Source organism: Protopterus annectens, chromosome 6.part0 (genome assembly GCF_019279795.1).
Source record: "Protopterus annectens isolate FY-2018-M chromosome 6.part0, PAN1.0, whole genome shotgun sequence".
In the NCBI taxonomy this organism is placed as follows: Eukaryota; Metazoa; Chordata; order Ceratodontiformes; family Protopteridae; genus Protopterus; species Protopterus annectens.
In genome coordinates, this window is record NC_056737.1 from 240,046,405 (window position 1) to 240,069,800 (window position 23,396).

At 37.9% G+C, this 23,396-nt stretch overlaps 1 protein-coding gene across 6 annotated transcripts in view; it reads right to left on the bottom strand.

Annotated features, from left to right (window-relative positions):
- ACTN1 (actinin alpha 1) overlaps positions 1–23,396 on the bottom strand; it is a 744,367-nt gene that overhangs the window by 379,185 nt on the left and 341,786 nt on the right. The window lies entirely within an intron of this gene.

The following is a 23,396-nucleotide window of genomic DNA, read 5'->3' on the forward strand; positions in this document are numbered from 1 at the left end:
TTTATCATATCTGCTGTGACCTCATCTGAGTCTGCTACTTTCCCCGACTTCATTTCCCTTGGTGCTGTTCTTTCTTCTAAAGTGGATTCCTCCTCGTCTCATTGCAGGAGGTGTCTGGGAAAGTACAGCTTTACTGGGGCTTTCTTCAATCAGAAGTTGCTGGAAGTACTCCTTCCACCTGTCTTTGATGTCCTGCGGACTGGTGAGCAGGTTGTTGCTGCCATCCTTTATGAAAGGTGCCTGACTATCTTCTTTATCTTTCTGCCTTTGCCTTGCAACCTGATGGAACTTCTTTGGGCCATCCATGGAATCACTTTCTAGAAGATGGTAGAGTGCTTATCATGCCCTAATGCCATGTTCTTTATTGCAACTCCTTTCTCAGCCAACCAGTAGTCTTCCCTAGTCTTTTCTATCTCCCACTTTTTCATGCACTCCTTTCTTTTGATGGCTTTATGGAGTTCTGCATTCCACCACCAGCTTTCCTTATGTACCTTATTTCCACACCTGCCTTGGCCACTTATCTGTTCTGTAGTCCTCACACATACTGTTTTGAGGCACTGCCATTCTTCTTCAACTCCACTTATTTCTTCCTCTTTTTAGAGTGCTAAAGGCCCGAATAATTCCTTGAACTGTTGTGCTTTCTCTCCAGTCAACTTTCAGGTCTTCAGCCTATTCTCGGTTGACCTTGGGAGCCTTCTCTGACCACTGTTTGCAGCCGATTGCGTCATCCAGTGGTTTATGCTGTGGGCCAACTGTTTCACTGGGGATGACTTTTGCAATTGCTGATTCTACCTCAATACCCTTTCCTGTGAATGGTGAAACGTGTGCCAAGCCTAGGCCCTGGTGTGCGCAGTGCAATTTCCTCCTTTCTTTTTGATAAGTACTGCAATTCAAGATGGTCAGCAGGACTTTTGAAATTAGACCACTCCGAGAGTGGGGTGGGCATAAACATATGTATAAATGAAGTTATAAATCTAGTCACAGTAAGACAAATGCTGCTTCTGTTACACATGAATGTAGAGGTTCACACTTTATACACATACACACATTATACATACAGACATGAATATTTGGGTAGATATGTAAAGCCTCTAGTTATAGTAGAATGCTTATTTGTTCAGTCCTTCTCTAATCCCTCTGCCAAAAAAATAAAATAAGTTGATGAAAACTACTGTGTTTTAAAATACACCATGCATTACAGACTGCATTCTGATGTGGCAAAGTCTAGAAAGATAGCCATACTGATTATGTAAGTTCTTTGAAATTAATTTTCACTGGCGGGCAAGTAAGGAAAAACAAAATAATGGAAGATCTGTAGACAAGTCTTAAGTAGAATTCTTTACTGGAAAAGGCATATTCAGGCTTGCATCATGCATACCACAGCACAGAATTTTAACAAATTTATTCTGAGCACTGATGCATGTTAGAATTCAAATAAAATACAGCACACTTAAAACGCCCGTATGGTTACATATTTTGTTAAATAATTCAGTAACTTTTTTTGTGCTGAAATATTCCTATGCAACCCAGAAGAGTATATTCTGTTTTTCTTGGAGGGAGGAAGCTACACTGTGGAGGTTAGTGCAAATTTCCTGGGTACACCCCTACTTTCATATTTTTATATGTGGTGGTACGATAGTTGCAGTTTTGAACAGCTACATATGTCATTTCCTAGCAGTTAAACATTCAATGGTAGTAAAGTACGAATACTTTTAACATCTTGCTGTTTTTTGTTTTTTTTTTTGTTTTTGTTTTTTTCTAGCGCCAGACAAAGCTCTAAAGCTTATGGAAGAATCCAGATCTGGGACAACTCCTTTGGCAATATTTCCTGCCATGTGCAATAAGATAGGCAACATAAGCCCAAACACTCTGCCAGACTACTATATTTTTGGGTATATTACATGTGCATATACAATATATGTACATATAGATCTATGTGTATGTGTCCAAGGCATAGTAGGTATAGTTTTAAAGTGCTTCAAATGCCATTTGCTAGAAGTCAAACATTCATTGCCAGTGACAGAGGACAGAATATTGAGTCAGCCCAATTTTCATGACACTATGAACCACTAAGTAGAAAAATGTCATGTTCATGTAGTAAGGGATAGGTTTATGGAACATGAATGTTAAAATGATTCCCAGTGAGTAATGAAGTGATATGGGAAAGCAGAACAGGAAGAAGTGCGGGAGAACATAGAACTGTGAGAGGCTCCCATCTCTCTGTGTTGGCCTTTTAAGTAGTTTTGGTGTGACTTTTCATTCAAAAAAATAGCTCTCAGAGAGGCCTCTCGGGATAAGGAAGAAACATAGAATGTAACTATGTATTAAACGGAGCAGGACAACAACCTATAACAACAAGTGTAGGTCCACGGCAACATAGGATTAACTAACATGCTAGGACTGCTGTGGATTATAGAAACTGTTAAGTTGGTTTAAAAGAAAAGTTTAGACACTAGAGCACTGCTCTATCAGAGGGTGGCAAAGGATGTTGTTTAGTAATGGTGACCAGCAGTGAATTATGGAATGCGGAGCTCAGGTAAAGGAGAAGTGATTGCAGACGGTCAAGGAGGTCAATAAGATGCTACATGGTGGGAAGAGTGGTCACTGAAGATTAGAGCAAGTAAAGGAGACGTGCTCATAACCCACCTGATACTGTGTAAAGTAACACAGGAGGTGTGTTACTGTGATAACGGCTTTGCTTTGCAAATAAAATATGTATACAAGTGGGATGGAAGGAAGGGCTGAGACAGTATGCAGGAAATTTCTGGCTTTTATTAATACAGAATAAATTACACACAGGAGTAAATGAGTGAAGGGAAACACGAGCTCATACAAGACCTTTATATTAAGAGAATGCATTGACTTGGAAATGTAGGACAATGTAATAATTATGACTGGTATTACAGTATACTGTCAGAAATCTGGTACTCTGACAGCAGAAAGGTTGTTAGAAAACATGCATAAAGTTATTCTGTTAAAGAAGGGGAAGTTTGCAGAAGGAAATAACAGGGTATAAGTAGCAGATTTGAATCATGATGGTAACAAAAACTGGGAGGTAGGTTAACAGGAAGCCACACAAGACAGCAACATTTGAAAGGAAATAGGATGATATGTTGGGTCTATATTTATGTTATATTAAATTTTGGGATGTAAACAGATTGGGTGAGAAAATGAATAAAGACCATGGAAGCTGAAAGGGGGTTTGCTATACTGTCGTAGCCGATTCCACAGGGGGAGATTACAAGAAGAGGGGTGGCTATACTAAAATTAAAACTTGGTCATTAGAAATTATAGTTAAGACATATGATAGGATAGGAAAGGAAGACATACTAGGATTAAAAGCAGAACTAATCACGGTAGATGCAGCATCTCTCCCTCTCTGGATACTGGTGTACAATCTTTAAGGAGCCTATTAGCAGAATTTATGAGATTTCAGGAAGGAATAATGGTTTGGTTAGGAAACTGGAATACAATAATATCTAAATGCTAAGTGGACAAAGGACCCAGAAGTAGGTGGATCAGTAAGAAAAGTAGATTCTTAAAAGTACTGTACATGATAGGAATGAGGGTGATACTTGGAAATGGGAGAGGAGTGGAGACAGCCAGAATAATTATTCCCACCAACATAAAAGTTAAGCAAAGACTGATAAGTGATGTACATCAACAGAATGCAAGCATTTACTGGGTAAGCAAACAAAAGATCCCTTCACGTCATCAGATCATGCAATGACAGGGATTCAGTTACAAAGTTTAGATAGACACTGGAGGATGCCATCTTCTTTTTGGAGAAGGAAGATCGTAAGAAACGGGTGGAAAACATACAAGAGGGAGGGACTGAAAGGGAGTGGAATGATATTAAATATAGACTAAGAAGATAGATTCAAGGCAAATTCAAAAAACTTAATTCTATTAAGAGGAAATGTAGGGAGGACAAGCTTAAAAAACAGTGATCCTGCAAAGGGAGAATGGGCCAAACCAGTGGTACTAATGAAAGCCAGAGTGAGATTAAAAAGATCTTACAAGAATGAGAGGATCAGAATATTTGGGCTAGGAGAATAGTGACAGAAGCTATATTTTGGAATGAGACCCAATGCCACTGAAGCACTGGTACTGTGACTTCAACAGCAAGTAGTAGAGAGAGGTGTGTATAGGATTAAAGCAGGAGGAGGACAACGAATGGAGGAAACTCTGGAATGGACATTAGAAGGTTTTATCAAAACCTATACAAAGGTAACCAGGCAAAGAATTTACATGGGAGGGTGCCTTTTACAACCAGTTTCATACAAACCTTAGGAGGTAAGGGGAAGCAGGCACTACTATTCTTATGACTCCAATAACAAATGGAGATTTTGGAAGCATGGGATAAAATGGTAAAAGAGAAATCTCCTGGGAAGTGGTTGCATCCCAATGAAAGTGTGTGACTTAAGGAAATACCAAACAATTGATAGGTGGGTTTACATTTTCAACAAACTTCAGGATGGCAGTCTCCCACCAAAATTTTAGAAAGAGGCTGTGGTGGCAGTGATACACAAGGAGAGCAAAGACCCATCTATATCTGTTTCTTACAGAACCATCTCTATTCCAAATTATGATTACAAGTGCTTTGTGCAAATACAAGCCCAGAAATTATTGAAATTATCCTATAAATTAAAAGCATATGTCCAGGCAATCTATCAGGGAGAACAACTATGGACAATCTTAAGACACTGCTACTAATACACGAAGCTCAAGATAATAACGCCGTTGCTCTAATCTCTTTTATCAAATGCATTTTCAGCATCCAACGTACGATGGAGTTACCTGTTTGAAACAGCTAGAAAGATGGGTATGGCAGACAGCTGAGTGAAGGCTGTACGTTTACATACTGGTGCATTTCTAAGAATGAAGATAACAGCAAGATTGTCAGCTAAAACAAACACAACGCAATGTGACAAGGGTGCCCAGTACCCTCACTGTTATTTGATCTGTACATTGAGCCCTTGGCTACAAGAATTAGGAACTCAACCATTAGAAGACACTTGTGGGGTGCTATGCTGGGAAAGATGGTATGTAGCGCAGACAACACTATTAGCATCTACAAACTGAGTCAGATGGGAAAGAAATATAGTGAATAATCAAAGGTTTTTGGGAGAATCTCAGGTTACAAGATGAATAAAAGACTAAGCCTATAGCAATAAAAGATGTACAGAGGAAGGAATCACAAACTTGTAGGGATGATACTTGGGTAGAACAGTTCTAATATTTAGGCATCTGGTTAATACCTACAAGAGGACAGCTGAACACTGTTGTAACAGAATATATGACAACATAAGGATACCGATTCAAAAATGTAATGCTATTAATCTGGATACTGATCAGAAGATTCAGGAGTTGAAAATTAATGTTATTCCTCAGTTTATACATGTAGAAGAGGCCCTTTGGACTTTAACAGGGCTGGGATTGTTGAAGGTGAAGCAACTATCTAGGGATTTTATATGAGAAGGGGTAAAACAGAGTAATGTGGGAAAGAATTGCTAACTTGGTAGAAGAGGGGGAAATGGGTGCCCCAAAACTATAAGCCTGCCAAACAGTGAACACTGAGATTACTTAACATAGAATATAAGCCAAATTGGAAAGGAAAGAGGAATGAAGGGACAAAAGGGACCCCATTTATGTGCTAACAGAGTCTGACAGATGGAAGTTAAGATTGCCATGGATAAAAGAGGTACAAAAATAATTTTCAAATATATGGAAAGATCCGGCATGGGATAGATGAAGGTAGAGGGTCATTTCAGTGGGAGGAACGGTGAAAAATTAGTCGTATGGGAGTATGGTTTGGAGGTGGGCTAAATAAAAAAAATGTGAGATTCTAGCCATAAATCTTAGTAGGGAATGGACTTGTAATTGTGAAGTGAAGTGATGGACGAGTCTGAGTTGAAAGAAAGAAGAGAATAGGAACTTCAGTGGATTAGGAGTAGATGGTCCAAAACAGAGAGGTTAATAGGGATAACAATAAAATCCTGGAATTAATTAAGCAAATAGACTGGAGGAGAGAGTAAGGGAAAAAAGTGAGATCACTTTTACAAATATGAAGGGATTTAACTAGGCAGACAGTGAGAAAAGTGTTAAGCAAACATAAGCAACAGTGAGAATGGGGTAAATTCAAGCTCCAATAGTGCAGGAGGAAAGGGGAACGTTAACAAGATACATTACAAAGTCTAGGAAATTTCACATGTTTGCATGGAAAATTCTTCATAGTATTTCTATACCCAAGCTACATTAGAGAAACTAATCATAGGGATGGTAAATGTTAACTGGAGATGTGGGACAGCTGGAAGAACTTGGTCACAGTTTTTGGGAATGGTTGGTGGAATTGAGGAGGAAGATTTAGAGGTCAGTAAGAGTGATTCTCACACACATGCACATAATATATATGTGGTCACTTCCCCAAAAAATGTTTTTGGGGAAAATATCAAGCAGGCATACAAGAATGAGACAAGTAATTGGCTTACCAATGACAGCAGGCAAAAAACAATTATAAGAAAATGGAAGAAAGAGGGACTACCTTTGGGGGGAAAAGTGGAGAAACTGATGATTCAATTGGAGGAGCAAGAACAACAACATCTGGGCAATCAAGACATTAAACATTGGATTAAGAAATGGAACAAGTAGAGATGTGCTGTAAAAGACCAAGAACATTCAGATGTTGGGGACTGACCGGAGAGCTACTGGGATCAGTAAATGATTGTCAGGGAAGATTCCAAGCTTTATCGAAGCACATTAGAAAGAAACTATAGAGCAGTTTAAGGTAAGAGAAGTAGGGGGTTATATGTATACTGCTATGATGGAAGGAGAGAGCTTTAAAGGCCTTATTTTTAAGAAAATTAGAGAAGGAGGATGGAAAGTAGGGAGGACAGCATGTACGAAATAAACACCTAATGGGTTTTACAGTTCTAATTTAATTAGGTCACTTCTTATTTCTTTATTCTTTTGAATGTTGTATAGAGCATAGATTACAGTATTGTATTATAATGGGGTAAGAATATGAAATGGTGGAACATACCTGTAAAATATGGACTTTAGGTACATTTCGATAATTTATAGAAGTGTTCATAAACAAATGGATGAATATGCATGCGTGATTATACTGGAGAAGAAGAAAAAAAACAACTCAGACAGGACACATTTCTGGCTCTGCTCATTCCACTAATGTGAGTAAGTTGTTATAATCAAGAGACACTGGCAAAACAGTTTTTTCTTTTTTTTTACTTCTTGTCAACAGAATTTAGATTACTGGATGGTGTAAAGAAATCTCATTCTAAATATAAGCTGTGTTAAACTCCTAAAAGATCTATCAAATTAGAAATCTCTCCATTCTTATATTGGCCTTCTTCATTTCTGGATTTACCCTAATTAGAAAGTATGGCTGCTTTTAATTGTACACTAGGTTATAGCCATGTGTCCATATTCTGTGTCAGAACATTCATTTATATGCATACTTACCACAGACCTCAGACACACTTTAGACAACAGGATAACAGGGATTCAAAAGACATTTACAACACTGAAAACTGGAAACAAAATTTTAAATATAATCAATTGGGATATTACAGAAGCCTACAAAAAAGTCAAATTTATTGGCTGTAGCTTTTAGTAACCTTGCATTCCCACAAACTGTACATATATTTCTGACAATTATTTTACAACTCAACACAAAATGCACTTGATGTACACATTTCTAAAGCTGAGGAAAGAAATTTGTCTATCGTTAGCATTTTGATCTTGTACACCAAAGTTGAGAACATATGGTGGCTACTATGGTCTATAAAGGTTACTTTGAGAACTACAGAACTTCTGCCTTCTACTGTCTTAACTATAACCCTGCGCAGACGTTTTAGCACATTACTTATTATAATTTTTTTTCTCCCAAGCGTAGTTAAGCACTGACAGAGCCATTTTAAAATTCTGTATGGGTAATAAAATGATTTCTAAAAATCCCCAGTAATATCCAATGTAAGAATGCAGACTGTGTTATTATAGTAGTGCAGGAATGTTATGCTTTGAAATCCCTGAAAACTGAAGAACTGTCCACATCTGCAAAAACTGTGCTTTTACTGATGACAATGGGGCATAGTAAACTCCAGGAAATAAAGAACACCTGTAAAGTGTGACCATATGGCATCTGCCTGTCTGGGCTGTTACACAGCCTGGTTCCTTGGAGCCATACAATTACCAAATAGTAATTATACCAAGATTCATTTTTAAAATCTGTTTAGCCATCTGTCTGTTTAATGTATTTTATTTGGTGGCTTTATCTACAGGAAATGCAGACAAATCTTACTTAGTCCCACGTTCCTTTTGTATTTGTAGTTTAACAAGCAGATGACAATTTGTAGAGGAAGCACTCTTGCAAGACTTACAAAGGTCACTGGACTCATCAAGTTTGAAAGGTTACTGCACTGTTTTTAATTCCTTGATTTATAAACCAGCCATGACCTTCACACACACTAGAGAAAGAAAATTTAATACGGTCATAAAGTCACAGAAATATTTAATGTCTGGGATGTGGTTACTACTGCAGCATTTCATAGGGCATGTAGAACCATTTACAAAGGTGCTTTATTTACTTTTGACACATTAAAGCCACATACAGAATCCTACACTTCAAAGACTTACAGCAAAAGAACTTCCTGAAATAATTTTAAATGACCAAGAAAGAAAATATTCTACAGCAAGTCCAAACTGTCAGAAATCAGGTAAAACCCATTACTGAATTCATAGTTCTGATAAATTTCTGACTGCTCTAAGGACTTATGGTAAAATCTTTCAATGAAGTCACGGTTAAGCACTATTTTATGAATGCTTGGATTTACTCTGGCACAGTATTTCTCTGTTAATGGTGCTTGTTGTGGTGTTTTCTGCTTTGCTTTTGTGGTTCTTTATTTAAAACAAGTGTATTTGTTACAAATCCGAAACAAAACTGTGAGACAGCAATCCGTCTCTGCTAGGTTGACAGTCAAGTTGTGAACAGGACTCTGCACAAGGAATTAAAAACGGTTTATTAAAAGTACACTAAATAACGTGGTAAACGCTTTCATCTGCAAAAGCAGACTTCTTCAGACCACTTTACATCAGTATAAAATACACATTTAAAAACTTTTTGGCGCCAAATTCATTAGTAATTAAGCAATCACTTCCTTTTAAAGTGCCAATGCAAATGTTATATTAACAAAACAATAAAATACATTCCACCAAGAAAACTAAAAATTAAAAATTAATTAAAATACAGTATTTAATAATAACTACTGCCATAAATTGTGTTAAATATATTGACTATACAAATGTATTAATACTGTAAAAATAATAACAAATGTTTACACTGAATATGTAACTGTAAAAAACAACTCTGCCTAGAATATACTGAAGATCAAACTGCGCTGAATACACACTGCATAAAATGTCAATAAAGGGGTCATAACACCAAAAAAATATAATAAATATATAAATAAAGAAAGAAAGAAAAAGGAGGTGTAAAGGCTAAATATGTCACTAACATCATATATCACACATACTACATATGTTGGTTTTATGTCAGTTAAAATTCAACATAACCAACATCTTATAATAACTGCAATAAAGGTTTAATAGAAATAAATTCATTGATAACAGGGAACTTTGTGACATTAGTCATCATCTGCCACATACTTTCTCTTTTTCCAAGGAGTGCCTTGAAATTACCACCCCGTGGTGAAATGACTATCTGATCAATTATGGCAAATCTGAATACACTAGTATCACCATGCTCCTTTATATGTCTGTATAAGGCATTTTTGGTGTCTTGCACCTTAATCCTATATAGATGTTCATAAATCCGCTTTCTAAATTGCCTTTCAGTTTTCCCTATATAGAAAGCTGTACAGGACACACATTTAGCAAGATATCAAACCAATACTATATTGGTGCTATAACAGTTCCCTTTCTTAAACTTAATGCAAGTCCTATTAATGTCATTCAATTTACATCCCTTGCTCTCATCTACAGCAAAACATTGTAAAACATTGTCTACATGAACCGCATTTTTTGGTAAAGGCATCCTGTTTCTTATGGTTCAGATTGTTTTTAGCACTCTCCAATATTCTTTTTACGTTAAACCCCATTTTATATACACAACATGGTCGATCACCAACTACATTTTTCACTTCTTCATCAACAATCAAAACATTCCAATGTCTAAACAAAATTTTTTTAATTTCATTTACATGTGGAGAGAACATTAATACACATACTTTGTTGGGCTCAAACCTATCCACTTTGCATGACTGAGTAACATTGTTATAGTTGTGTACCGTTCCTAATATCGGGGGGGGGGTATTTTTTACCCCATTCTTTTATAACATAAAGAGCAACGTCATTCAATAATGGTAAAGGGTAGTCCTTGTTAATGAACATATTCTTAATAAAATGTATTTCTTTGACCATTGTATCATAATTAGAGGACATCCTTGCCACCCGAATACATTGTCCTTTAAAGATGTTTCTTAATATATGCTTAGGATAATTACTTGAGTATTCCAAATACCCATTTGAGAAAGTTTTTTTTCTAAAAATGTCTGACTGAAACCCAGAGTCAGTGTGTCTTATGTACGTATCCAAATAAGCAATGCCTTCCTTGTTAACTTTATGCGTAAATTTCAAAAAACTATTGGACTGATTTAGATGTACCATAAATTCATTAAAAAGTTCACTTGGTCCATCCCATAACAGGAATATATCGTCCAAGAATCTTGTATAATATACAACATGTTGAAAATATATACTATTAAATAAACACTGATTCTCCCATTCCAACATAACCAAATTCACAAAAACAGGAGCACATGAAGCCCCCACAGCCACACCTCGTGTCTGTTTAAAATACTCCCCTTCAAAATAAATGAAATTATTATCCAATACCAATTCCATCATGGCAGTTATCAGATTAATACGGTCCCAACTAAGGTTAGAATATCTTCTTAAACTCTCACTAAAATATTCAAGACCTTCTGTTTTAGGGATGCAAGAAAATAAGTCTATGACATCTATGGTAATGTATAGCAGGCTCTTTTTCCATTTGTCTACAGTGAGATTAGACAAAAACATCCATGAGTCCTTTACAAGGTGCGGTGTATTCCCATATATATGTTTGACCCATCTATCTATAGCTACTCCTATATTGTAGGTCTTAGATTTACTGCCCAAAATAATTGGGCGAAATGGAGGGTCTACAATATCCTTATGGATTTAGGTATGCCTACTATTGTTGCAAGCACAGGGAAATCAACCTTTAAAAAATTGTAAGTGTCTACCGTAATCCTGTTGTCAATAAGATACTCTTCCAGGGCTAGATCAATCTTGTGATATCCTATGTTGACTTCATTAAGAGACACTATTTCATAGTTTCCTGTCTCATTTAAAATATTTTGTATCTTATTGACATAATCCATAGTGTTGAACAAAACTATCCCAGCCCCTTTGTCGGGTTTCATAACCAGTATATCTTTATCACTGACCAACTCATTCAAACACTTCCTCTCTTTAGGGGACATATTGTCATAGAAAGAAGAGGTCTTACTTCACTGATTATATCTATATATAGTGAGATCCTCAAAATTTAAAACATTTCTGTGTGCCATAGGTATACAAGTACTTTTTTTCTTAAGTGTTTTTAAAGGTAGCAGCTCGACATTCTTTTGCATAGTAAGTGCCAAATTGAGCCTGCGACAAAATAACTTTATCTCTGCTATTATATCAGTCAGGTTAAATTTAACTGTTGGTATATATTTCATACCTTTCATGAATAAAGAAAAATGTTCTTCCTGGAGTATAGTTAAATATTTTCATATCTTTATATGCAATTACCACCTCATCATCTGATTTATTATATACCAACACAGGTTCTATAGTGAAAACAGCTTCCGGTTGTGGGGATAAATCATAATTATTTACTACGTCACTATTTACCATCTGTTTTGATGGTTCCTTTGTCGATAATTCCTTGTGTGAAGGTGTGAAATATTGTCCCACCTGAAAATTTGATCCAAATTATTTGTGGGTCTCCCACCTATCTGAGGCTTCATAGTGATATTCCCTATCAGTCTCTGATTTCCATAGGTATGCCCTATGATAGTGATATTGTTCCATGTCACGTGACTTTTATTCTTTCTATCAAATATTTTGGCTGCTCTGTTTTCTGCTAATTTAAATTGTTTTTCTTATAAATCCTTCCATTGGGGGAACACTAAATCAGTTACAATGTCATTGTTCAACTTCTCTACCTCACTAACTAACACACTTAATTTCTCATCATTCTTTTTTATAATTAAATTCATAAAACTAATACCAAAGCTATCAAACATTTTATTGAACTCCATCTTAGTATCTATATCCAAATTTATTCCCATAGGCATTTTAAAAAACCTTAAGCCCATTGGTACAATACCTAAATTAATACATTTCAATAAATATGCGGTCAATTTTAACACTTTTAACAGCTAAAAGTAATTGCCCTAAACCAATATCATATCTTTCACTGTACCCTTATGGTTGGCAGAGTTGTCTTTATGTATATTGTTTTGATTATTATTAGTTTTAAAATCATATTCATTAATAAAAAATTTATCTAAGTTACCATGTTCATGAGTAATAGGATTAGCATTAACAGTCTTGCCCCTTGGGCTAGAAGAATTTGCAACAGTACCTTTAACCAAGTCCGTTTTTGGTTTAGCTGACATGGTATAAGTTTTAACAGGTTGCATACGTTTGGGACGGGCTCCCAAACGTTCAAAATCCTCGTCAACCTGAAAAAGAGAGAAATCAAATGTAAACTCCTTTTCGGATGTATAATCCTTGTCGGATACATGACTAGTATCACGGACACTGTTGCCCAACAGTCTCGATCTAGCCACCTCACTGAAGTCCTTATTAAGTCTGCCCTGACCATTCTGAATATCCACTTGTGTAGAAATATGAGAAACACCTGGCGAACAGCTTATTTTTGCATCAGGAGTGGCGTTTTTGATGTCCCATATCGTTTTTTGTAACTGCCCAACTACGTCTGTCAGGCGGGTAACGTTTTCACGCAAAATATTTATTTCCGCCTTCAAGGTGCCCAACATATCCTTGTCCAATGAAGTCTCGATCACCGTACTTGAATTGTCCATAGCTGATAAACTGAAACAAATCCAAAGCTTGATACAACACCAGAAACAAAACTGTGAGACAGCAATCCGTCTCTGCTAGGTTGACAGTCAAGTTGTGAACAGGACTCGGCACAAGGAATTAAAAACTGTTTATTAAAAGTACACTAAATAACGTGGTAAGTGCTTTCATCTGCAAAAGCAGACTTCTTCAGACCACTTTACATCAGTATAAAATACATATTTAAAAACGTTTTGGCGCCAAATTCATTAGTAATTAAGCAATCACTTCCTTTTAAAGTGCCAATGCAAATGTTATATTAACACAATAAAATACATTCCACCAAGAAAACTAAAAATTAAAAATTAATTAAAATACAGTATTTAATAACTACTGCCATAAATTGTGTTAAATATATTGACTATACAAATGTATTAATACTGTAAAAATAACATAAATGTGTGCACTGAATATGTACTGTAAAAACAACTCTGCCTAGAATATACTGAAGATCAAACTGCGCTGAATACACACTGCATAAAATGCCTAGAATAAAAAATGTTAAAAAGGAATTAGTAGGAATTTAGTAGGAAATATAAAATATTGCATAACTATAAAAATCAGAGGTGGTTAGAAAAGATTGGGAGGAGATACTGGTAGGATTTTTGCTTGGAAGTGTTTGCATTGCTATTTTTATTCCCTGAGGAAACTTCAAAGAATTTAGGTAGATAGCAAATGCTAGGCGTGATGGAGAAGAAAGTTGTGACCAGAAATTTTTGGAAGTGTGACAAGTTAGTAAATTTTAAAACTACACTAGAGCACTCTGTCAGAAAAATTAGGGAGAAAATTGCTGTAAGGAAGGAAATTATTCTTTTGAGCTGAGACACACAATCTAAATTGCCTAGACATAATATGGCCTTAAGTTTAATCGTATTGTATGCCAAAAATAATTACTAAAAATGGTAATTACAATCTAAGTCTAACTGAAGTATGCTGTTAAAGAGATAAAATAACTGGAAGAAGGATCTTCAGAAAAGAGAAGGAAAGGTGCAAATTACATAAAAAATGAATGGAAGTTATGGGAATATATACAAAATAATGTTCATGAGGAGGAGAAGGAATAAAATTTAAGGGAAGGCAGAAAGTACAGTCATGTACACTTACCATAAATGCACTTGTTAGAGTGTATTCACTGTTGCAGTCATTACATTTGGGCAATCTGCTGGCAGGTTGCCCTCAGTCGGCCTGAATATCAAAGTCTTGAGTCCTGCGTCGGTTGCTGTCTGTTCTTCCGTGATGTCAGGGGTATAAAACATGCCATTTTCTTCAGTTTTTCTTGTCGCAGATGTCACGTGCCCCCCCCAAATGGGGAGCAAATATGTATATATATATATATATATATATATATATATATATATATATATGTATGCAATTGTAACAACATAAACTTTACCTTCATCTAAAAACAAATACACCACAAAGGCTGTAGAATATAGTGAAGGAAAGAAAAGCTCCAGAAAAAACGGGAATGGCGGGTGGGTAGCCCGAACTACAACAGTGAATACACTCTAACATCTACATTTATGGCAAGTGTACACAACTGCACCATGTTCTTCGTGTTTCACTGTTGCAGTCATTACATTTGGGTAGAATCCCAAAGCTATGGATGGGAGGCCGGAACTAAATAGCATTAAGAGCGGCTATAAGGCCCTGCAGAACTGCAGTGGCAAAGCCTGCCCTGGACTTGGAGAAGATTGGCAAATGATAATGCTTTGTAAATGTATGAACAGAGCTCCAAGTAGCAGCTTCTAGAATGTCTTTGGTTGGCACCCCTCTGAGAAAAGCTGCTGAGGTAGATGCAGCCCTGGTGGAATGTAACCGGATTCACTTGGGCACCAGTGGACCATGATGCAAGTAGCAAAAACAAATGCAGTGGCTTATCCACTTTGAAATAGTCTGCTTTGAAATAGACTTTCTCTCTGATCCTGCAGCAAATGCCACCAATAGCTGCTTAGACTTTCTTAGAGATTTGGTCCTGTTTAAGTAAAATCATAGTTGTCTGTGTACGTGTCCAAGGAATGCAGAATCCGCTCCCTCTTGTTCTGCGGATTTGGGTAAAAAGTTGGCAGGTGAATAGCTTGGTTAAGAGTCACACTGGATACCACCTTAGGCGTAAAGGAAGGATTAGTCCTGAGGGACACCCTGTCTGGGTAAAATGCAATAAAAGGCCCACAGCCATGAGGGCCTGTAGTTCTGAAACCCTTCTTGCTGAAGTGATTGCTAGCAGGAAAGCCGTTTTCAAAGATAAAAACTTTATATCTGCAGTAGCTGCTGGCTAAAATGGAGGCAGGGTAAGCTTTTCCAACATAAAATTGAGGTCCCATGCAGGAGTTGGTGATCTTCTGGGAGGCCTTAAATTTTTGGCCCGTCTAAGATACTGTTTTAGCACAGGGTGAGAAAAGATGGGAGGCTCTGTATTGTAATGAGCCGAGATGGCAGAGGCATGGATTTTTATTGATGAAAAAGATAAGCCCTTGTCAAGCATCTCAGTCAAGTATTGTAAAATCTGAGGAATATTTGGCTTTGCTGTGTCTGTTCCTTGTGCTTGGTTCCAAGCACAGAATCTTTTCCATTTATCAGCATGAGATTTTCTAGTACCAGGCCTTCTGGCTTCCAAAATAACATCCATAACAGCTTTACTGAGAGGTGGTGTTTGAATAATTACATGATCAGCCATGCTGCAAGGTTCAGAGTTTGGAGCGGAGTGTGCAGAACTTGACTGTTATGCTGAGACGGCAGATAAGGTATTTGAGGCAAGTACCAAGGAGGAAGTTGAGACATATTCCTTAGAATTGGGTACCAGTGCTGGCGAGGCCAGTCCGGGGCAATTAGGATCATTTTTGGTTTTTCCTGTCTGACCTTTAGTAAGACCTTGAGAAGAAGAGGCAGAGGAGGAAAGGAGTAGAAAACTGAAGGATAGGGCATCCACTTTCCATGCTTGTCTGTGATAAGTCCTTGTGCAGAATTTGTCCAGTTGATAATTTTGGGGAGAAGCAAATAGATCTATGTCTGGGCTCCCCCATTTCTCTGTTATGTTGAAGACTTGTGGATCCAGTTTCCACTCGTGACAGTCCATAAGATTTCTGCTTAGGTCGTCTGCCAGAGTGTTTTGTTTTCCTGGCAGGAAATGAGCTTGAAGATGTACTTGGTAAGTCAAGGCTGTGTTCCATAATGCCATGGCTAGTCGGCAAAGGGGGTAAGAATGTGTACCTCCCTGCTTATGTACCACATAACCGTGGTGTTGTCAGTCTATCAGCAATTGTCCTGGATGAAGCAAGTCCATGAAGGCTGTCCGGGCATTCTGAACAGCTAACCTCTCTTTCTGGTTTATATGCAGATGCATTTGTTTTGGGTTCCATATGCCCTGAATGCATCTTCCTGCCAGGTGGGCAACCCAAGCATAGTCTGATGTGTCTGTAGTTAGGGTTTGGGTGGCAGGGGGTAGAGTGAAAGACCGTCCCATGTTCTGGTGACATGCCTCTGCCCAGCAAAGAAACTCCTGTTGTAGGCAGGGAATGAGAGGAATCATTGTTTCCAGACTGTGTGAATGTTGACTCCATAACCTTTTTAGATGCCACTGTAGTTTCCTCATATGCAGTCTTGCATATGGAATTACTAGAATGCAGGATGCCATAAACCCCAAAGCCTGCAGAATTTGTCTTGCAGATAACTGGGTTTTTGTTGCCATCTGTTTGAAGTAAATAGTCAGTTGCCTTTGCTTGTCTAGCATAAGGTAAGCCATCTGGGCAGTTGCATTCAAGCTTGCACCCAGGAATGTAATTTTTTGAGAGGGTATCAGTTGTGATTTCTTTTCGTTTATTGTGTACCCTAGGCATGTTAGAAGCCTTTTTACAAACACCAGATGTTGAAGAAGAATGTCCTTGTTTTCTGCTTGAATGAGACAGTCGTCCAAGTAAGGATAGATTTGTATGCTTCTTTGCCTGCAAAATGCAACTACTGGTACCAGGCACTTTGTAAAGACCCTGGGCGCAGTAGATAAGCCAAAGGGCAGTGCAGAGACTTGGTAATGCATAAAACCAGCCTTGAAGCGGAGGTATTTTCTGCATGATTCCCTTATAGGGATATGCAGGTATGCCTCATGTCTAGAGTCACTAACCAAGCATTCTTGCTCAGCATGGGCAGAAGCTGTTGCAAAGTTAACATTTTGAATTTTGGGATGTCCAAGAATGTGTTCAAAATCAATAGATCCAGTATTGGGTGCCAGGCATGGACTTTTGTGGGTACCAGGAACAGTCTTGAATAAAACCCTTGCCCTTTTTCCTGTTCTGGTACTGGTTAAATAGCCCCATATTCATGAGGGACGTAACTTGTTTCTGTGCCTCTGCCCATTGATTTTGTGGCAGATCTGGCCAACCATTTGGAATTGGCAAGGTATGGAAATTAAATATTTATCCCTGGGATATTATGTCTAATACCCACTTGTCCTGGGTTATTAACTGCCAATTCGAACATGAAGTGCTACTTTTCCCCCTAAGGGGGCCGCCAAAAGATAAGTGCTTGGTGATGGCAGAGGGAAATCATTGAGACTGTTTACTGTAGGGTCATGCTTTGTTTCCCCCAGATTTGGAGGTAGAGGCATCCCATTGCTTTGACCTGTAAGAACCCTGTGATTGGTATCTAGAGCCTTTTGAGCACCTGGATTTGCCCAGTGAGGCTCTGTCGGACACAGGAAAGGACCAATTTTTTTGTAGGCCAGTGTCTACTGAATCTGGGTGGCTGCACTTGTAAGAAATCTTTTACAGTTTGCATAGATTTAGTTTGTCTTCCATTTTCTTTAAAACCTCTTCTGCCTTATTACTAAACAGAGTATCATGCTGTAAAGGTGCATCCAACAATTTAGCTTTAACATGATCACAGATTTTGCTCCTTGAGCCAGGCATGCCTTCTAATCACAGATCCAGTAACTGTGGCCCTGCAAGAGGCCTCTAAGGAATCAAAACCACATTGCAAAGTATGCTTTCCAACCTGTTCTGCTGCATGCAATAATTTCATTTCTGTAATTCTTGATTTTCCACACATTCAGAAATCAACATCATTTTCTGTTTCAATAATCCCATAACATGCTGTTGATATTTAAGCATATGAAACTGTCAGTTTAAGGCCCTAATTGCCAAGGTTGCAAACATATAAACATTCTTTCCCCATCTATCCAGCGCCCGGGAATCTCTATCAGAGAGGGTAGGATTCTTAGCAGTTGAGGCCTTTACACTTTTGGGACCCTTTGAGTTAGTTTCATGGTCATCAGCAGGATTTTTGAATAAAAAATTTGTGGGAGTCAGGAACCCTGTAATATCTGTCTGGCTTACTAGGAGCCGGAGGTAGGGAATCAGGAGCCATGCTTGATTCCGAAAACTCATCACCAACAATGTCTAATACAGGAGGTACAGCCAAAGGCCTATGCTGAGGAAGAAGGAAATCCCTAAGCCTCTTTTTTGATTCCGAGAAATCCTGACTCTCCCAATGAAAATGTTCCCTTAAAGTAAGCAAGGTTTCTCCAAAAGAATAATCTTCAGGAGGAGATGCAAATGGGATGGATTCCTCTGCATCTGAATCCTCATAGCGTGGTACAGAAAATTCCTGATCAGAAGAAATAGAAACCTAATCTGAAGATTCATAATCAGTGTCTTGCCTAGGCCTCTTATCAGGAGGGGAGTTGGGAACCCCCGATCAAGGTAATTAAGTCTTCAGACATTTTGATCATCTATTTTTTAGGCATAGAGGACTGTGCACGTGGCTCATGTGTCTGTTTTTTTAGCCTTAGAAGATGCTTTTGTCTGTTTGTGACGCTGGCATCGGTTTTATATAGAAATGTTGAGGCCTGAAAACACCCTCAGAAGCCAGTGCCTGCTCAACAGCTCCGGACCCATCTGAGGGAGAGACATCCGTGGGTACAATACTCGGAAGTCTCGCGGCATGCCGGACTCCACATGGGTCTCGGTAGAGGCCTGCGACTCGAAAGTAGCGGGTATCAGGGGCTGCGAAAGTGCCTCACTGAATACCGGCGTCTGGCTTAGGAGAAGCTTTGTCGTCAGTTTTGGTCCTCGACGGTCTGTCTCGGTCCTTTTCTTTGCATTTTATGTGAACTCCGGTAGTCTGAATACTATCGGACGACATTTCAGGGTAATTAAATCTGTTTCCAAAATATTTTGAAGCAAAGATATACAGACGCTTAATAGTGTGTTGGTTAAATATAGCACAAAACCGACAGCAAGGCACGTTATGACCTGGGCCTAGGCAAGGAATACAGTACAAATGAAAATCCTTATGAGGTATTTGCTTCCCACAAGTAATGCAATTATTAACTTTTACTGACATCAGTAAGGAGCAAGAAAAAGTTTCCCCAACGGGGTACTTAGCTTTAATTGAAGACTTCGGTTCTGAAACTCTAATGCGAAAATTTCAGTAGTCGGCCGACCGGCACTTGCGAACAATAGTATCGCCACTTTGAACTTTGTAGCATCAAGTGAAAGATATTAATTAGAACCAATAACTTTTTGTTACAGAATTCGACAATGTAAGAGACTTAAGGCTGGTCCCAAATTTGGCATGTTTGAAATCTGTGCTCTACTACTGAAAATTAGTAAGGCCATAAGGAAAATGGTTCATAGGTGCGTACTAGGCTAATGGCCCTGGAGCCTTTACAAGCCTAGCCCATAGAAGCGTCTTGCCATGTGATCGACACATTAGAACTTGAAATTATTACAATTAGAAATTGTAAACATTGTCCAGCTATAGAGACATCTAATGTACTTGTACATCCATCTTCTAGACAAAAGTTTGCGTTTTAATTTACATGCACATTGTAAGACTAGGAACATTATCTATTTAGCAATATGCACATTATATGAAAGTTTCTATTTGGGCAAGACAAATAGAATGATGTATGAGCGAATTTGTGAGCATAAATATGCTATAAAGAAGGCTGATTTAACAAGTGCTCTTGCCAAGCATGTGCTTGAGTCACGCTCTTTACACTACTTTAAATTTAAAGTGGTGGAAATTGTCTACAAGGGACCAAGAGGTGGTGACTTTATTAATTTTATGGAAGAGAGGGAACTATATTGGATTTGTAAGTTTTGTGCAGATAGGAAACCAGGGTTAAATGACAGGGTCTCTAAGGCGTGCCTTGAAATCTAGGGATTTACATAGATGATTGCTCTGATGTTTTTATTGGCTGTGTAACTGTTTTTCATCATGATGGTGCTATTTTATTCAGTCTGACGAAGAACCTTGTGTTTGAAGTGCTTACTGTGTCATTAAATTAGTTCTGCTTCAGCTGCCTTGGTCTTTGGGACTTTTTTAATTTTTTTTTTTACCTGGAACTTTGCTGTTTAAGGAGGTTCCAATTGTTTATCTTGTTGGAGGTATTTTTTCTTTTCCAAGCTTATAATGTACTTATGTCTATATTAAAAGAATGGCAAAGTGTTGTCAAAACTGATAAATATGGACCAATGTGTTTTTTCGGAAGGGAAGTAAAGATCTGAAAACAGAACATAAGAAAATACACCTGTTGGTAAAGCTTGAGGCAGTGAAAGCATTTTACATAGTAAGCTGGGATTTTATGAGTAGAGCACTGGAAGCATTTGTATTCCCTGATACAATAATAAAGCATAATTAGATGGATATATGAAAGATCGGAGGCAAGTATTAAAAGTTCTTGTCAGATATGCGGTGTTTAAACAGAGGAACCAGGCAGAGGTGTCCCCTTTCCGTTTGTTATTTGCTTTATATTTTAGAGCCACTGGCAAAGAAAATAAGGTCTCAGAAATAGAAGGACATAATTGGTATGGTAATTCAGAAAAGTTGGCTTTATTTGTAGATACTTTGTACCGGATAAATTCGGAAAAGGACATATCAGAGTTATGGAACATTTTCAGACAGTTTTAAGCCTTTTTGTGATATAAAACTTTTTCTTTCGGTTTTTCCCTCTTAGGGGTCGCCACAGCGGATCACCGGTCTGCTCATGATTGGCAGTGGAGTTTTACGGTGTCGAGTTGCCAGCCCTGTGCCCAACCTTACACAGAAGGCACACACTCACGCCCAGGGCCAATTTAGAGTGTCCAATCCACCTACAGCGTGTCTTTGGGATGTGGGAGGAAAAACATGCGACCACAGGGTGGACATGCAGACTCCGCACAGAAGGCAGAGGATTGAACCGAAGAACTCTTGCTGTGAGGGGGCAATGCTAACTGCTGCACCACAGATATAAAACTAATGAAAATAAAAATGTCTACTGCTGTAAATTATGCACCCACACACAAATTGGTTCAGCAATACCTATATCTATGGGGACATGATACGATGAAGAATTTATGAGTATGAATTAAAAAAACTTTCATGTCAGCTAAGTATATGCAGGATGAGACTAAACAAAAGAGAATACAAAAACTGAGAAACTGAAAACTTTTATTTATGGATATGGACTTTTAAGATATAAGCACTGAAAACGTTTTTATAGTCTCTCTAGTCTTGTATAGGGGTCAGGCATACTTTTATCAACTCACAGGGAAGTTGCGGACAATAATAAAGAATTGAAGACATTTTTCTGTGAGGGAAAGACAGCAAGAGTCAAGTGAGATAAGTTGATCTTTCCAATAGAACAAAATGGTTTGGGTTTACTTGAAGGGATATTGCAGAGATACACAGTTAAGTCTCATACACCTAACACAAGCAGGAGGTTATAATTCCAAGTGCAAATGGATAATGCTGTAGCAAGGGAAAGTTCATGAAACAGAGACAAAGTGTGACTTTGGATGTAGATCCTTAAGGAGAATAACCATACAACGTACTATATATTTAGAAAGTGGTACAGAAAATAGGCAAGAAGGGGAAACCTGGAAAGGAACCAAGACATTGTGAGAAAATAACTCAAGCAGGAAAGATAATACACTGGGATGAGGCCAAGAAGACATTTAAATTGCAGACTAGAGGCAGGCAGGGCTTGATCACAAAGTACAGGCAAAGAGAAAGGGATAGGGGTATTTTAAGTGAACGTTTTTAGTTGAATCTAGAACAGAAGCAGCTGTTAAAAAGGGATAATTAGTAGGACATATAAAATAGTGCATGATAACGATAAGACTCAGAGGAGGTTAGAAAAGATTGGGAAGAGAGACTGGAAAAGCAATTTAGAAGAAAACAATGGAAGTCATTTGTATGGGTCGATATTATAACAACGAACGATCAGAGGATTGAACGTTGTTACATCGACCCCTAAAACTCAAAACAGCGAACAACCAGAACAGCGATGTTTTTTCCCGGGGCAAATAACCGCTGTTCCCAAAAAAAAAAAAAAAAAAAAAAAAAAAAAAAAAAAAAAAAAAAGCCAGTAAACACTAAATGAAGTTGGGGGCTTAGCCCCCCACACCCCCCTACTTAAATATAACAACTCCGAGATCACACTACAGTGGAGGAAACAGCACAACCTGGCCGGCCCAGCAATTTCTTTCCCTGGGAAAAAATTTGCTGTTCCGACCATTCACTGTTTTGCCGGATCAATATTTAGTGTTCAAACTAACAGCGCTCGATCATCTGATCGTTTGCTAAACTAAAGTAGACCCATTTGTATGGCTTCTAAGTATGCAACCAAGTCCAGAAGACTTGGAAAATTTGCTTGGCAGTGTTTGCATAGGTATTTTTATACCCAAAGCAGACTTCAAAGAATTTTCCATCAGTTAGATAGCAAATGTTGGACATGTGATGGAGAATAAAGAGGCAACTCGGAACATATGTTTTGGGAGTGTAATGAGATGGCAGATTTTAAAAATTCCCTACAGAGTACTCTGTCAGAAATATTGAGGGAGCAAATGGCTGCAAATAAGAAAATGATTCTTCTGAGCTGGGATACAGGATCTGAGTTGCAGAGGCACAGAAATTAACATCTTGAGTTTAATCCTTCTGGCTGCCAAAACAGCAATTACTACAAAATGGAAATCAACATCTACATGGATCTGTACTTGAGGTACTGTATATTATAAAAGAGATAAAAGAACTGAAGAGTGATCTTTTGAAAACAGAAGGAGCAAATTACACAAGTAATTGGAAAGTGTGGAAACAATACATGCATAATAATATTCAGAAGGAGGAGCAGTGAGGTTAAAGGCAAGGCAGAAATTCAGCAGTTTTTGTAATGTACTGACAATAGTAACAAAGAAAATATATGT